General features: G+C 40.4%; 1 protein-coding gene across 1 annotated transcript in view; it reads right to left on the bottom strand.

The window, feature by feature from the left end:
* Positions 1-15,441, bottom strand: part of NT5C2 (5'-nucleotidase, cytosolic II) — a 101,161-nt gene extending 85,720 nt beyond the window's left edge. Inside the window, exon 1 of the mRNA XM_027851700.1 lies at positions 15,389-15,441. The gene's annotated coding sequence lies outside the window, so the exon portion shown is untranslated. The remainder of the gene's footprint in view (positions 1-15,388) is intronic.
* Between the last annotated feature and the right edge of the window lie 1,862 nt (positions 15,442-17,303).

Here is a 17,303-nt window from a genome sequence, read left to right as displayed (position 1 = left end):
TTAAGAACTGGAAGAGACATTAGATTTCACCTAGTCTAACTCTCTCATTTTTACTGGTGAGAACACTGCGGCTCAGAGAGGTAAATTATTTTTGTTGTTGTTATTCAGGTCATTTCAGTCATGCCCAACTCTTTGTGACCCCATATGTGGTTTTCCTCGCAAAGTTACTGGAGTGGTTTGCCGTTTCCTTCTCCAGATCACTTTATGGATGAGGAAACTGAAGCAAACAGGATTAAGTGACTTGCCCAAGGTCACCCAGCTAGTAAGTGTCTGAGGCCAAATTTGAAGTCAGGTCTTAGTGCCTTCAGCCAGGCCTGACATTATCCACTGCACCACCTAGCTGCCCAAAATGACTTGCCCAAAATCAAATTAAACCTATATATCCTTATGACTCAAATAATTCTAAAACTACTTAATGCATGATTCTCAACTCAGTCTAATATTATTAAATGTTATATTAACCAAAAACCTTAAGTAGACTGTTAATAATGCTTCTTAATCATCCAACAAAAATGAGATACTAATAGATCAGCTACTTAAAATGCTACATTTTAGTGGTAGATTTTTAAACAATTTAGTGACTAATATTTGTTTTAAAACATAAAATTTTCTTTTCTTCTTACAATTATGTTATAAAACTTACTCTTCACTTCAACATAAATACCCAGTCTTCAAAATTATACGTGCTAACAACTGAAACCAAGCTTCTGAGAGTTTATAATTTTTGGAGCACCTTTCATACCCAAACCCAATGAAATATTGCATGATCCAAACCCATGATTACAAGCCAACAGCCACAACAGTTTTTACAGGTGATAAGAATAGGAAGCCAAAAAATAACTAAAAGTGGAGTATGTAGTGACTAAAGTGAGTATCTCTGCTCTAGAAAAAATACACCATAGTGAGAAAGGGAGACAAGTAGGGTGCCTGCCAAAGGGAGAGAGAGAGCGTAGAGGTGGCCTGGCAGTCACACTGCCCGCACTCACATTGCTGGATGGATGTGGGCAACCCAGCAGGGGGCCTCCATCTCTGTGTCAGCTCAAAACTGGACGAGCTGTGACATGTAAGGGTACAGAGTTTTCAAAATGGACACTTTATAATTTCTCTTTCAAGCTAAATGACAGTGACTGGAAAGCAAGTGAGCACATTTTCAGTACAATGAGATACAGAAATAGATATGTATGTGTATATGTGTGTGTGTATATATATATATATATATGTATATGTGTATTTTTAAAAATGTGTATCAGTATGATATGCCAAAGCATTCATACAGGCAACAGAGACTTTTAAATCACAACCTCATTTTTTAATGATGTCAAGATAGATGATATACATGGATATCACATATTATACAACAAATGTCAAAAGAGATGATATATGTATATATCATATATCTTATACACAGACATATTAAGCTTTAAGAATTTAAAGCTGCACTAAGACCTGTGTATGTATATATGCTATATTATATGCACACATATATACATACAAAGTGTCCCAAAAACTCCACAAAGATTTTTAGGGTACCCTGTATAATAGAGACAGAGAGAAGACGCAGAAAGACAGAGAGACAGAGAAAGAGAGAGCGAGACAGAGAGAAAGAGAGAGCAAGAGAGCTATCACTGGGAAATATGATGTAAATATTCAATATTTTGTTGTTTTTGTCAGAATTTTTTCCTTTTGTAACTGAAAATTAGCATTTGAAATTTATTTAAAAGTTTTTCAACTCACTATTTTCTTTCTAAAAACAAAGCTCTGAAATTTTAAAATGGATCATTTAAATAGTTAATTTTTAAAAAATTAATCCTAATATTTGCATAAAGTCATACAGATTGATCTAGAAGGGTCCTTAGTCGAGTTTAACCCCTTCTTTTTATGAACGAGAAACTGAGGCCCAAAGAGAACAGATTACTTGCCCAGGTTCACACAGGTCAAAAAGAGGCAGAATTGGCCCCTCATTCTAATACATAACACTAGAAGAGAGAGACACCATTCTGAGAAGTCACATGCAATGTACACAGTGCACATAATAAAATAATCTGACAAGAATAAGGATATATTGGGAAGGCATAATACAACATTTTGCATGCCTATTAAAAAACAAAACACAAATAACATGACTGGATTTTGTTACAGCATCCCACTACAAATTAACAAATATGACCAGGAAAGTGAACAGGTTAAAGTACTTAAGCTAAATTAAATGTTTTTATATCATGTTCATAATAAGTCTTCCTAAAAATTTATCTTCTTAGTCATAAAGTAAGCTATGTATGTATGCCTTCTGATGGTCAAACAGCAATGTCACTTTTATATACAAAAGGGATCACTCTGAAACAAATTTATAGCAATTAAAATATTTTAAGGTGTCAGAAATCATAATTCTTTAAGACTAAGGTTCAGGATAAGTGCTCATTTGCACTGAGAATTTCAATATGAGCTGGGCCCTACAGCAATGAAATCAAAGATCCAGGTCCAAAAACTAAGCTGTATTGGAAACTTCACATTTTCCCAGAAAGAAAAAAATAGTAATTTTATTCAGGTTAAACTTATAGGCTTCATTATTTCTAACTTTTAAATGGTTCTTGATAATAACACCTCCCTACTTCTACCCAAGCTCTGGTGTATGGATTTTAACTGTTTACACAAAGAATTCCCTAAAATAATAATTAGTACTACTCACAGTTGAATATCAATTTAATTCTTGCAAAGTGTTTTTTCCCCTCATAATCTTTTGCTTGATTAATCTAGTGAGGTATGTAGTGCAAGTATTGTTATCCCCATATTACAGATGGGGAAGCCACAGCTCTGAAAGGACCTTGCTCATGATCACATACATTGGCCTCACTGCTTCTCAGAGAATTTGTTGCTTCTACTTCTTTTGTATACTTTTACGGTGAAAAACACTAAACTTTAAATGTACAGTTACTACTCCTTACTATGAGAAGAGCTAAGAAAGGACAGAACAAACATTCCAACTGATTAAGTCTCCGGCACCTGAAATTCTCTCAGGTGAAATCAGAAACGCTTGTGTAGAAAGCAATAACATTGCCAGATCTTTCTTTTCTTTTTTTTTCTTTCTTTTTGATGCAACCTTACTCTTGGGCAAAGTAGCATAAGATTCTTGGCTTGATTAACACATAACTATTTTGCTAACATTTCAACATTCAATCTTGGAACAAAGAGTTGCTTGTTTTCCAGTGGAAAAATAACATGGCTTATAGGAGATCTTGTTGGATGAGAAACACGGTACCTGGTGCCTTGACAATTGAGGGTTCTATTTCAAGAGTCAACATGCATGTAACTAGTCCTAAATTGAAACTGGAACATTCAAAACTCAGTCTGTTCTTGAAATATTAAAAATTAACACCAAAGGTTCAGAGAATATCATCAAGTTTTTTCTTTGATTTTTGGCACTTTTATTACCTCAGATATATTGCAGAAATAGATTCCATTACCAGCACATTTAAGTTGATTATAACTAAATGTATTTGCTGCTTGCTAGAGCCTTCAACCATACAATAGTTATTGACATACAAAAATAAGAACCCATTTAAAGAAAAAATGCTTCACTTGATTGGGGCTACATAATGTCTTCTTCATAAAGTTTTGGTAATTCCCAAAGGCCTTTGGAATTGCAAAAGGTAGCAAAGATGGCTGAACATAGCCGTTACTCTCAATTTGATATACAGTGTTATATGTTTCTTTAGTAATAGCTTATTTATATTTCCAGCAGACAGGAAGGTTTTATCATCTTGCTTTTTCTACCCCCCCAAAAAAATGCTAGCTTGGGTCCTTGCCTGCCTCCCTCCAAAGGAAGAGATAAACTGTGAGCACTGTCAGCCCGTTTACCACTTACTCTTCCTTTTGCTATTCTTTTTTCGCCTCATTGAAAAGAGAGAAAAGGTAGGAAGGAAAGAAAAACAATTATCCCAAGAATTTAGCTATTAAATTTTTATATAGAGCTTACATTACGAACACTTTGTGTATAAATGTGCACTTTTCATAGACTTGATAGACTTCACTTACTATTTTAACTGCTTGCCTATGTGCATGGTATTATAAGCAAACTTGTTAAATCAATTTTTATAAATAATCATAATACCTAATTATGCCATAATCTTAAATTTGTACACTGTTTGACAATTTTCAAAACATTTTTACAGCCACTATTTTGGCAGGTTTCAGGTGAACACAAAGCAGAACTTCACAAATTCACCCAATCAGGACTTCTCAGAAGATCAAAGTTGTGAAAGCTAGAAGGAACCTGAAAGGCCATCTAATCCAACCCTCTCGTTTTAAGGTGGAGAAACCTGAAGCCCCCAGCAGTTAAGTGAAACTTTCTCAAGGTTATTACACAGGTTTGAAATATCTTGGGAGCACACACTTTTTTTTTTGTCTGTTTCTGGTGTCTAATACAATACATGGATGATACGTGGTGTTCAATAAATGACTGCTGAATTAAACAATCAGCACTATCCACAAAATGGCATGGGCTGCCTTGGGAGTGACTGATTACCCTACTTCCAGTGGAGGTGTACAAGCACACTAGATGGCCATTTGTCAGCAATATTAGAGAAGGGCGTCATGCCTTAAGGAGGCTCGTATAGATTCAATGGGACACAGCTTGATATAGGGGGGAAACAGCAGGACTAGAGATTGAATCGAGGCTTTGCTACCTAGGTGACCTGGCACAAGTTTCACTTATCCCTTGAAAGCTTTCATTTCCTCAACTGTAAAATGAGGGGGTTGGAAAATATGATACCCGAGGTCCTTTTCAGTGCTCAATTTATGATTCTATGACCTTTAAAGGCCCTTCTAGCTATAACCCTTTTGACACTACTAAGATGTAACCAAAATTCAATACCAGGTCTTCTAAGGTCAGGGATCTTTCCATTATACTAAACTTTCACCTCATAATGCAGTATATACTATAGTCATAATACAATAACATAATTACATCAGAAATGTAATATACATATATAGGTCTATAAATAGAGATTTTAAAAATATGGCCATTTTCCAAATATGTTCACTGAGATCTCATTTTTTCCACTTAAAAAAAACCATATTTTTTTTTTGTTTTTACATCACCATTTCCAAATACATCCCTTCCCTTTCTGACCCAATGGGCCATTCCTTGTAACAAAGAATTTTAAAAAAGGAAAAAAGCAGTCCAGCAAAACTAAGCAACACATCAACCAAATCTGACTGTATATGCAATGTTCTAAACCTACAGTTCCCCACTTCTACAAAGAAAGAAAGAGTTGCATTTTCTCATCTTTTCTTCAAGACCAGGGTTGATCATTATAATTATACAGTTTGGAGTGTTGTATCCCATTTAAAACATTGTAATCATTGTGTATACTTTTCTCCTGGTTCTGCAGACTTGCATCAGTTCACATACGTCTTCCATACTTCTCTGTATTCTTCATCTTCATCATATCTTATGACAGCATAATTCCACTACATTTATACACCACAACCTTTTTAGCCAGTGCCCAATCAATGAGTATCTTTTTCATTTCTGGTTTCATGCTACTTTAAAAAACAACCAAAAAAAAAAAGAAAGAAAGAAAAGAAAGAAAGAAAAAAAACAGTGCCACTACGCATATTCTGAGGTGTATGGAATCTTTCTGTCTTTGTCCTCCTTGAAATATATCCCTAACAGTGGGATCTATGGGTCAAAGTGTATAAACATTTCTTTTAGCATAATTCCAAATTACTTTCCAGAAATGATGAATTAATTCATAGTTCCAACAACAGTGTATTGGTGTGTCTATTTTTCACAACTCCTCTAATACACTAATTCTAACTTTAAAGATTAACCACGTAAGTTCAGCAAAACTCAAAACTATCACTTTCTACTCCCAGATTTGTGTAAGAAGTTAGTGTTTTACTTTTTTTAGTCACAGGTTAGTCCTATTCATGTCATGATACCACATGCTAAATTCTTGTGGAAATTACCCAAAAGTCTTCACATAATTTAAAAGAAAAATACTTGAGTTATTCCTGCCTTTTCACTAGCCTGTTTACACATCAGACATAAAACACTAATAGGATTTGCTTTAGTCTCATTTCTGTTGATAAACCCAGATATATTATGATTTTTCAATGTTTGACAGAAGCCTAGAACAACTAACTTTGAAAATCTGCTCAATTCATGGGTTGCTCACCTTTAGCAGTTAATAGGGCTGACCATAAAAATTACTTCTGACCAAAATTTTTAAAAGCCCACATTCATACAATGCTTTACATTTTACTATGTGCTTTCCTCACAATAACCCTGTGAAGTAAATAATGCAAGTGTTATTATCCCCATTTTGCCAATGAGGAAACAAAAGCTCACAGTTCAGGTGAATTAACCACAGTCATATGGCTTATAAATGGCAGCCAAAAATTAAGTAAACGTCTTCTGATTCACCGATCCAAAAGTTTTTCCACAATACACTAAACTGCCCATTAGACTATACACAGTTAAACATATCTGTAGCAAGTCCTACAATGAAGCTAAAACATAATTCAAAATACGCTTTAAAAATAATTTTTGCCCAAATCATCAATAAACTCAAATTTTCAAAGACATTACCAAAATGTTTCTATTTTGGGAACTTCCATACAATAGCTCCCAGTCAGACTTCATGATAAACGTAAAGATGGAAAATAATATATGGCATAGATGCTACTAGCTATGAAAGATTAGACCTAAACTGAAGAGAGAATATAACTTCCATTAAACTATCACTAAAATAAATTTTAGATAACTATTATCATGGACATTTGAAAAGCAGCATGGCATAAGTTGCAACATACTGGCTGCATGACCCTAAGTAAGTCACTTAATCATTCAGTTCTCCCAAACTCTCAGTGAGCTCTCTCCAGCCATAAGTTACAAAACAAATGCTGGTCTGCATCAGTGAAGGGAATTTTCATACTAGGAGTTTGCTACACCAATGAAAACAGAGGCCTATATCCCAAAAAAGTCTTGGACCTTTACAACTTAAGAAATGTCAATAACAAATGGGCTTACTGCTAAAGATCGTCATCAGATTTCATCACCGTACTCTCAACCCTCTGTTGATGAGGCAGGTCCTGGAAGAGCAAACATTTCTTTCACATACCCTTGCTTATACTGTCCAACTTAAACGCCACCTAAGAGCTTTGAAACAGTAGCTCATTTTCCAAGACAATTCAGTTCTTCAGTTTTTGCCCTCTGGAAGTCTAAAAAAATAGCAGTTACACTTAGGTCGCAATTCTACTAAGCACTTGGCTGCTCAGGTATTTCTCACCAGCTAACATATGTTGAAAATTCAATAACAAATCACAATACAACTAAGAAGGGTTTTAACCAATGGCATTGCACTATCATACTTTCTGTTTCAAATTGCCAGGACACTTTGCCTTTAAAACACATGCCTATTTAAGGTCAATCAGTAATGCCATTTTTTCATGCAAGCAGGGACCACTCTGAAGCAAATTACAATTAAACTGTTAATTTTTTTTTTACGGAATAAGAAGTTGCAATTTTCTGTTTCCTCATCTAGATATGCCTACGCCAAAGCAATTACAGATCTAGTTTCCAAAAAAAAAAAAAATGTTGCCCTGGAAACTTCACTTATGTCCAGAAAAGAATTTGTAAAATTGTGTTCAAATTAAATTGACAGGCTTCATTATGTCTAACTGTAAATGTTCTATAAAGCTCTGTATAAATGGTTCTTGATAACAACACATCCCCTTTATTGACCCAGGTCTGTTTTATCATCAGGTTTTTAATACCACTTTCCATATACAGAATTCCTTAAGTAGGAACAACCTGTTGTTCTTGTTCAGTCATTTTCAGTTATGTTTGACTCCTCGTAACCTCATTTGGGTCTTTCTTGGCAAAGATAAAAGTAGTTTGCCATTTCCTTCTCCAGCTCATTCCACAGATGAGGAAATTGAGGCAGAGTTAAGTGACTTGCCTAGGGTCACACAGCTTCTACGAATCTGAGGCCAAATTTGATGTCGGGTCTTCCTGACTCCAGGTCCAGCTACCCAAGTGGGAACTACTCACATTTAAATCATATTTTCAGATTTACAGAGTGCATTCCTCATAACCCTATGAGTTATGTAATGGAAATACTACAATCTCCATTTTACAAATGAGGAAACTGGGGCCCTGAAAGGCAGCACGATACAAGAGAAATAGCATTGGCTTTGGAGTTGAAGAACTTGGGTTCAAATCTCATCTCCAACGCTACTTATGTCAATGACCTTGAGCAAGTTACTTATCCTCCTTGTAGACCTACCTCAGGTTCTTCATCTATAAAATGAGGGGATTGACCTAGACAACCTCAGGGGTCCCTTCCAGCTCTAAATCTATGCCCCTCTGCTTTACCCGTGATTACACAGCTAATAAGCATATGAACACACTAATCCTCATCCTGGTTTGGGAGCTGCTTTTTCTGTGTTTGTTCCTTCCTGATACTGTAATGGATATGAACAGGCTTGGAGACCACCTTGTGAATTGAAGCTTGTGGATTCTGCCTCCTTGGTTGGAGCTAACCGACAAGAGCAAGAGAAATATTAATGACTTCAGTGCTCTTGAAGATAACCACTGGACAGAGGATGAGCCAAATTCCTGGCCTGCCAGAGTCGTGAGGGAAGCAGTGAAGAGCTGAGGTGAAATGTGAAATGCCTAATCGGCACTGCAAGCTTCTTCATATTGAGATAATTTTAATTATCAACCTCTTAGCTGAGTAAACCAACTATCACTTGTTTAGTTCATCTGCCAACAGGCACTAGAGGGCACACTGCATTGGCCTCTGACACTAGCTATGTGACACTGAACTTCTTTCCAGCCTCAAGTTCCTCATCTGTGAAAGGGGCACAATAGCAGTGAGGATCCCAAGATATTGGTACTGTACTTTGCAAGCCTTAAAATACCACATAAATGTTAGCTATTGATTATTTCTTTTGGGCACAGGAAATAAATATCCCATTCTTGATTCATATTGTATACAATATCTTTTTATTCCTCCTTTTTGAGGACATGTAAGACATAAGCCAAAACCTAAGCTTTATGTAAACTGTCCTTGGGGTAGAGGGGAATGTGTTTAATGATCCAAAGAGTGTGACAGAAAGGAACCTAATTCCTCCTACTAGAGGCCAGGTTCTCCTAGGCTTGAACCCAATACAGACCTTGTATGTGAGTCAAGAGCAGAAGTCACCTTAGAAGAAAGGAATGGGAGCCTGCCCCAGCTCTGATGGGCCTAGTAGTGGGTTCCTATTGTTAAGATTTTACATTCTGCCTACTAAATTGGTCTTATTGGATTCAGTCCCATATTCTAGCCTGCCAAGGTCACTCAGAATCCTGATTCTTTCAATGTCTCTCTTTGCCATCCCAGTTTTGTGTCATCTGCAAATGTGCTAAATATTTTATCTATTCTTCCACCCAAGTCACTGAAATGTCCAACAGCACCAGACCAAGCTCAAATCCTTGGAACACTTCTTCCCAAACTGGCTGAAATCATTAATGGTTCTTTGGGTCTAGTCATTCAACCAGTTCCAAACACAACTAACTATTCTACTATTTACAGCTTTTCCACGGGCATAGCTTGAGAGACTTGGTCAAATGCTTTGTTAAAATCTGGGTAAACTATTTCCTTAGCAGCCCCATGATCTACCAGTCTAGTGACCCTATTCAAACAAGGAAATGAGGTTAATCTTGCATGACTTGTTCTTGAAACCATTCTAGTTCATTGTGATCACCACATCCTTTTCTGGATGCTCACTAACCATATCTTTAATAATGTTCTAGAATTTTTCCAGTAATTGCCATTAAGCTCGACCATTTTTGTAGTTTGTAGACTCCATTCTCTTTCCCTTTTTTGAAGATTAGGACATTTGCCCTTTTCCAAACCTATGAGACCTCTGCAGCGCTCCATGATCTTTCAAGGATCACTGACTTTGGCTCAACAATCACATCTGCCAATTCTTTCAGTACCCTAGGATATAATTCATCTGGACATGCTGACTTAAACTCATCCGTCTAGTGAATCTAAGTATCCACTATCTCCTTATTAATCTTGGATATCAACTTTCTAATAGCATTTTCGTTCTTCCTTTTCTAGTTCAAATATCATTCTCTTCGGCAAAGAAAAAAATACAAAACTCAAGTTGGTGAGCTTCACCCTCTACATCACTATCATTATTCCATCAACCCCAGCAGCAATCCTACCCTTCTTCCATCTTCTTTTTCCCAAGGGAGCTTTAAAAAGTCCACCTTTTTTGTTGTCCTTAGCTTTCCTTGTCCAATGGAGCTAATTCTGAGCTTTAGCACTCAATATTCTTATAAAACTGTGCCACCCTTCTGTAAAGATCCAATTACCTGCCACTGTTTCCATTTTCTCTAAGTCATTTAAAAACTCAAAGGTGATAGTGAATTTCCTATGCATCCACATGTCTTTTTATAAAATACGCCTTTTGCTTATCATCTAAATTGTTTCTCCAAGACCATCTGATACAGACTGTGCCTTCCTTATAGTAAATGCCTTTCTCTGGTCCAAACTTTTTCCTAAAGAATCATCAGAATGATTCCCTTCTTATCCTCTCAATTACTTTATTAATCAAGTTTTTTATTTATGCAGAATCCATGAAAATAAATCATGGACTGCTTACAAGAATTCACATTTCTATCTCCTATAACTCTCTCTCACAAACTCTGTTCTATTGTCTGCTCTGCTACGTTAACACTGTGTTCTGAATATATCTGAACATTCTCGTCTACCCAAGTCAGTCTTCCTTTTTGAACGTCCTCACCCCTCCTTTCTGCCCAAACAAATTCTACTCATGTTTCAATTCTGGCTCATCCAGTGTTCCCTAACCACCCTGGACTCCAATGATTTCTCCCACTTCTTAAGTCAGCACCTAGTACATCCAAACTGCTTACCTGGTCCATAATCATGTACTGTTTCATGTTATTATAGTCTTGTATTGCTTATTTCCTACACACACACAAACACACGGAGTCATGTCTCCTCAGACTTGTAAACCCTGTCTCTCACAGCACTGAGCAAGGGCTAAGCACCGAAGCAGTGCTTACTTCACTTTACTGCCATTCAAACGCTCCCCAGTCTCACCAAACTCATACTCCCACTCACTATTCCCAAAGCCCTCCGGCCTTTTTGTGTACTTACTTTGTCCCCTGTGTCTATAATGCACCAATTCCTCCTCTCTCTTCTACTGGTTGAAATCATTAAGACCATAGATTTAGGGCTAGCAGGAACTTTAGAGGCCCCTTTAATTTGCAGATAAAGAAACTGAGGCCCAGGGAAGTCAAGAGACTTTCCAAAGCTTTTAAGTGACTTAGGCAGGATTCAATCCCAAGCCTTCTGACTCCAAGCCCAGTGTGCTACCCACTACACTGCACTGCTTCTTGATGCCTCCCAACCTTCAAGGGCTTCTCTCCATGTAGCCTTCCCTGATCCCTTCAGCAGGAAATGGTCTTAATTAAAACTTAAGAGTCCCTACAGCATAATTATCCATTCCTAAGAAGATCATGAGATGATCTTTTGAAATGACAATCATAAAGTTGAAGGGTCTCAGAAATTCATCAAATCCCATATCCTAATCTTACATATGAGAAAATTAAGGATGAAATGATCTGTGCTTGGTGCTATGCTTTTTTTTTTTTAATCAATGATTTGAATAAAGACAAAGATAGCATGTTCATCAATTGCAAATACCACAAAGTTAGGAAGGATAGCTAATATCCTGGATGATACAATCAGGATCCCAAAAGACCCTGTAAGGCTAGATCATCCAATAAGCTAAGCAATAAATGTGAAGTCTAACATCTGGGTCCAAAAAATCAACTTCACAAGTACAAGAGGGGGATATTCTCTGAAAAAGATCTGGGGGTTTTAATGTACTACAAGCTCAACATGAGTCAGCAGTGTGAAGTGGTAACCTATGAAGCTAATGAAATTTTGGTTAACATTAAGAAAGGAATAACTTGAGGCGTGAAAATATGACAGTTCCTCTGTTTGAGAACTGAGTATTACATTCAGTTCTGGACGCCATACTTTAAGGACTACATCAGTAAATTAGACAACATCCAAAAGAATGAGGATGGTAACAGGCCTTGAGTCTACATTTCATGAAGGCAGGCTGAAGAAATTGGGGATGTTTCGCCTGAAGAAAAGACTCAAAGAGGGACACTATAGTTGTCTTCAATTATCATGGGAAAGAGAAATTAAATCTGTCCTATTAAGCTCCAAAGGGCAGAATCAAGAGCAAAGGGTAGAATTTACAAAAAGACAAATTTAGCCTTGATATCAGGAAAAACTTCCTAACACTTAGAGCTATTTAAAGCAGAATGGGATGCCTTGGAATATGGTGGGTTCGCCCTCACTTGAGCTCTTCAAGCCGAGACTTGATGTCCACTTGTTTGATTTGCTACTGATTCCTTTCATGTATGGATAGACTAGATTAACACTAAGGTCCCTTGCAACTCTAAAACAATATGATTCTAGGACTTGAGAAGCTGTGAAAAGCCCAAGGTAACAAAGGTAATGGTAAATGTCAGCCAGAAGTTGAACTTGGGTATTCTCATACAAAATCCTGTGCACTTTCCACTATACCATATTGATCCTCCTATAATATGACACAGCAGTTTATTTGTACCTGTTCTATATACTTATCCTCTTCTGTTTGGTTTTATAGTTATTTGTGTACTTCTTGTCTCTCCTAATAAAACCGTAGTCTTATTGAAGGTGATCACTTGATTGCGTTCATCCCTCCTTCGTTCTTGAAGGGGACCATGACATCAGAAAGATGATGCCATGACGTGCAAGTGAGCTGGTTTTAAGTGAGGAAAGGCTGTGCAAAGTCACCAGCCTCACTTTCTCCTCCAGAGCCATCTAGATCCAGTGGCCAGATGTAGATCAGGACAACTGGAGACAGCCCATCACACAAAGTAATTATTTAGGATCATAGGATCATTGCTTTAGAGTTGGAAGAAGCATATAGATCATTTAGTTCAATTGCCTTATTCTGCAGGTAAGCCAAGTAAGTCCCAAAGAGGAGAAACAATTTGTCCAGGGTCACATTAGAAGCAATTACCAGAGTTGAGTTTCAAAGCCAGGTCTTCTGACTTCAGTCAGAAATCCAGTGCCCTTTCTAAAATACCATGCTACCTCATGTGGCTAATGGGGAACCTGTGTCCTTCTAAGTCCTTGGGTGGGGCCTTTTGACTGCGTCCCAAGTTTTACAGAACAAATTCTTTTATTAAGGGGATTTGTTTTGTGAAATTTAGATTAAGTCAAAAGGCCACACCTGAGGATCTAGAGGGACTTTCTGGGACAATAACCGGATATTCTGATGGATCTATGATTTCACCACTGTGGATGGTCCTTCCATGCCTTCTCTTCTTGTTCAAATCTTGCCTTTGTCTTTCAACTACTCAATCCTCTTAAGAGAAGATCCACGTTGGGGCAGCTAGGTGGTACAGTGGATAGAGCTCCAGCCTTAGAGTTGGGAGAGGACCTGACTTCAAATCTGGCCTCAGACACTTGGCACTTACTAGCTGTATGACCCTGGGCAAGTCACTTAACCACAATTGCCTCGAAAAAAAAACAAACAAAAACTCATCCATACCTGTCTATCCCATCCATGACCACACAATGTTCTAGAGGCCTTTGTCATCTTCCGACATTTTGAGGTTACCATAAAGCACTTGGAATGTCTACCTGTTGCCTCTCTCTCCCACTATCAAACATGTCCCTAATGAAAAAAAACCTCAACAGTAGTGACTTAAAGCATTTTAGCAGCTATAAGAAAGTTTAGAGTACTGTCCACTAAAGCAAAAGGCTCTCAAGCATACAAGTAAAGCTATCTGAAAATGTTCTGCAAAACAAAGTATGTTACCAAAATATGCCATCTCAATCTTAAAAGCTGTGGCCTACCAAACAAGACACAAAACTCTAAGTAGCCACTACACTAAAAATATGAACACACTAATTGCAACTATTTGCACATCAAGTGTCCATCTTTCTTAACTCTCATGTGTTATGTATGTGCTAATCTAACTGCAATTTGGTAGCAACAAGGGTGTCCTCTATAAAATGGGAAGTAGAGTTCATTTAAAAGTGAGTGGTGGAAGAACAAAATGGCACGTGGGCTACCAAGTTGGCAGTTTCTGGTATCTCTTCTTAAACTGTTTTTAAACTACCTTGCATCACCCTTCAGAGGCCTCTCCACTTCCTTAGTCACTCAGCATGAGACACAGCAAACTGAATCAGAAATATCTGGAAAGGGGTCAAGGACTGCTTGCTGAGAAGGAAGCAAGGAGTTCCAAAGGAGTAGATCCCTGTTCCTACAAAATATAGACAGGCAAAAGTGCTTTGCACACAGTAAACATGCGAATTTTTTTTTAATGAATATATCCTCTCTGCCACCAGGAAAGGGGTTGTTAAATATGAGCAAAGGAGATTTGTTTAGGGCTTAGTTGTATGAGAAGGCTTAGACGCCTAAAAAACTAAGGGGGCTGTGAGGAAAGAAGGAAATAAGGATGTCAAAAACTAAGATGAAATGAAGAGAACTGCCGTCGGGGATGGGAGAGAGGGGAAGTAAGGAGGTTCCAGGAGAGGGAAGCAGGAGATCCCAAAGGAGACGCTCCGGGGGGTGGAGGCGTTAAGGTGTCGGGGGCTCAAACCAGGTAAGTGCGTGACCACGCCAGCCGGCAGGCAACGGCAATGGGCAAAGCAGTGCCTCCCCTCTCCGTGGAGGCTGGAGGGAGGGAATTCCTCATGATAGCGCCCTAAGAGGAGCCCGAAAGGGGGGACTAGCCCCCCCAATTCATGGGGCTCTCAGATTTTAGGGTCACATCTCCTGGGATCCCGGGAGGGGGGAGAGGGAGGAGGAGGCAGCTTCTGAGAGATGTGGGAGCTAGTCACTCTGACGCAGGGGCTAACCTCGGATAATGGGACGGTGAAGGTTGTGAGGCTAGCCCTTCAGGGGTTCCGAGGCTAGCCCCTGGAGGGGGAAGGGGAGATAGTGAAGACAGCTTTTCCGATAAAAGCCTGGGAAGGGGGACAATAACAAGAGGCTCACCCTGGCAAGACGGGGGGTCGGAAGGCGGGGAATTCGAGGGGGTTCGCCCTCAAGGGGGACCTAAAAGACCGAGCCGAAGAAGGGAAAGGGGGCGGGGCAAAAGGTGGGGGTCTCGCGGCCGTTAAGGAGGCCGTTGGCAGGGTCCCCGGGGTGGGGGCAATGGAGGGGAGGGGACGCGGCCCCTTCCCCGCCGCGTGCTGGGCTCCGCTCAGGGGGCCTCTGCTCTCCCGCTCGCGCCCCCCCCCACCGGCCCCGCCCTGCCCCGTCGGGCCCGCGCGCCGCACTCACTCACCGGCCCCTCCGAACAGCAGAAAACCCAACACGCAACTGCCGCAGCGCCGCCCCCGCTGCCCTCCCACCCCCCTTCCTGCTCGCTCGCTCCAAGCCCCGCCCCGCCCCGCCCGCCGCAGAGGCCCCGCCCCTCGAAGACTCCGAGCCAGTCCAGGGAGCCGCGGGAGGTTCAGCGCCTCAGCTCGGGCGTAGAATTCTTCCCCACCCCCACCCCAAACTCTACCTTCCCTCCTGCCGAGCCCTCCAATCCCCGCGTCTTCTGAGCAGCGTCATCTCTTCCTCCCCCTCACTACAGGGAGGGGCGGGGGAAGAGCGGAGGAGTAAGAGCCTAGGCGGCGGAGGCGGCGGAGGCGATGGAGACCCGGCTCCCAGCTGGGCCCTCCTCCTGTCACTCAAATCAGCCCCACCAGCTGTCAGGGACCCTCGACACCCTCCCCGCCCCACGCGAGCCTGGGCTTTCCTTGCGCCCCCCCGCCTCCCTGGCCATTCTGAGGCCATGAGCCATCCCCCATACCCCGCAAGCCTTTTTCTTCTGCGGAGAGAAGGGGTAGGATTGGGGAGCTCGGCCTGAGTTTCAGCAGCATTTTCAGCCGGGCTTCTCTGATAAATCTGGATTCTTTGGATTTTTTCTTTTTTTGATGAGGGTGACTATACAGAAAGGTCTACAACCCCGCGACATCTGGAGTCACTGCCCTATGTAGGGTAGCCTAGGGTCATTTAAAAGACCTTCCCCCACACACACCTCCTGTCACCTAAATGGTGATGGAAGGCTGAATGAGACTTACTCAGCTGTTCAGCATTTCCGACTCAGCTCAACAAATATTTGTATTTTTGAAGCACTGGTATATATGTATGTAGATATAGATATAGATATATATACACATACACATACGTGTATGTATGCGCATATGTATACGTGCATGTGTGCGTATATGCATACGTATATATGTGCATATGTATACGAATGTATGCGCATATGTATATGTATGTATGCGCATATGTATACATGTGTATGCGTGTATGTATGCGTATATGTATGCGCATATGTATGTATATATGTGTATGTATGTGACAGCTATCAAAAGGGGGGCAGAATGGAAACTGATCATGCCTTGGAGAAGCTTCCATTCTCTTAAGCCCTCCATTAGCTGCCTTCCGAGGCTGCTAAGGAGCACCAGAGCACATGAAGTACTGGGCCCGGAGTCAGAATGATCTGAGCTCTACTTGGCCCTCTAACACTTGCTACTAGCTGTGTGACCCGGGGCAAGTCACTTAAGCTCTGCCTGCCTCAGCTTCCTCACCTGTAAAATAAGGATAATAGAAGCACCTACCTCCCAGGATAGCTGTGAGGGTCAAATGAGATACTGGTAAAAAAGCGCCTAGCATATTGCCCGGCATGTAATTGGGGCTCTACAAATGCTAGCTATTATGGGGGAAGGGAAATACCTATGTACAACATAGACACAGATAAGTAAATTTAACTCACAAGGTAATTTGAGGAAGAGGAGAATATTAACAAGTACACGGGGGGGGGGGGGGATGGCAGAAAAGATTTAGAATCAGAGAGTAGTACCTGAGATACCTAAAGATTCGAAGAGCACCCAGATCTCCACTGTCATTGGCTGGAAGAGATGTCAGTCAGCGCCAAGCCAACCTGCCCCGGGCTGCAACCCCCTGAGGCTGCAGTTGGCTGGCGTGACGTGTGTGACATAACGCCGATGGGCGGGCCCTCGGCTATATTTTTAGAGCCTCCCAAGTGTTCTGGGCCGCCTTTGGGGAGTGAGCGGGGTGGTGGGTGGTGGCTTGGTCTCTTGCTGCTGTGTTTTTGCGGCTGTGGAGTGTGGGCAAGGCTTCGAGTGTGTGCGGCGTAGGGTAAAACCGTTTGAAAGCTACTGGCATTTAAACTCCAGGTGAAG

The sequence above is a fragment of the Vombatus ursinus genome, unplaced genomic scaffold (genome assembly GCF_900497805.2).
Source record: "Vombatus ursinus unplaced genomic scaffold, bare-nosed wombat genome assembly UNPS02009205.1, whole genome shotgun sequence".
Lineage (NCBI taxonomy): Eukaryota > Metazoa > Chordata > Mammalia > Diprotodontia > Vombatidae > Vombatus > Vombatus ursinus.
Note: the sequence above shows the minus strand (reverse complement) of the source record. Positions and strands in the feature narration are given on the sequence as shown.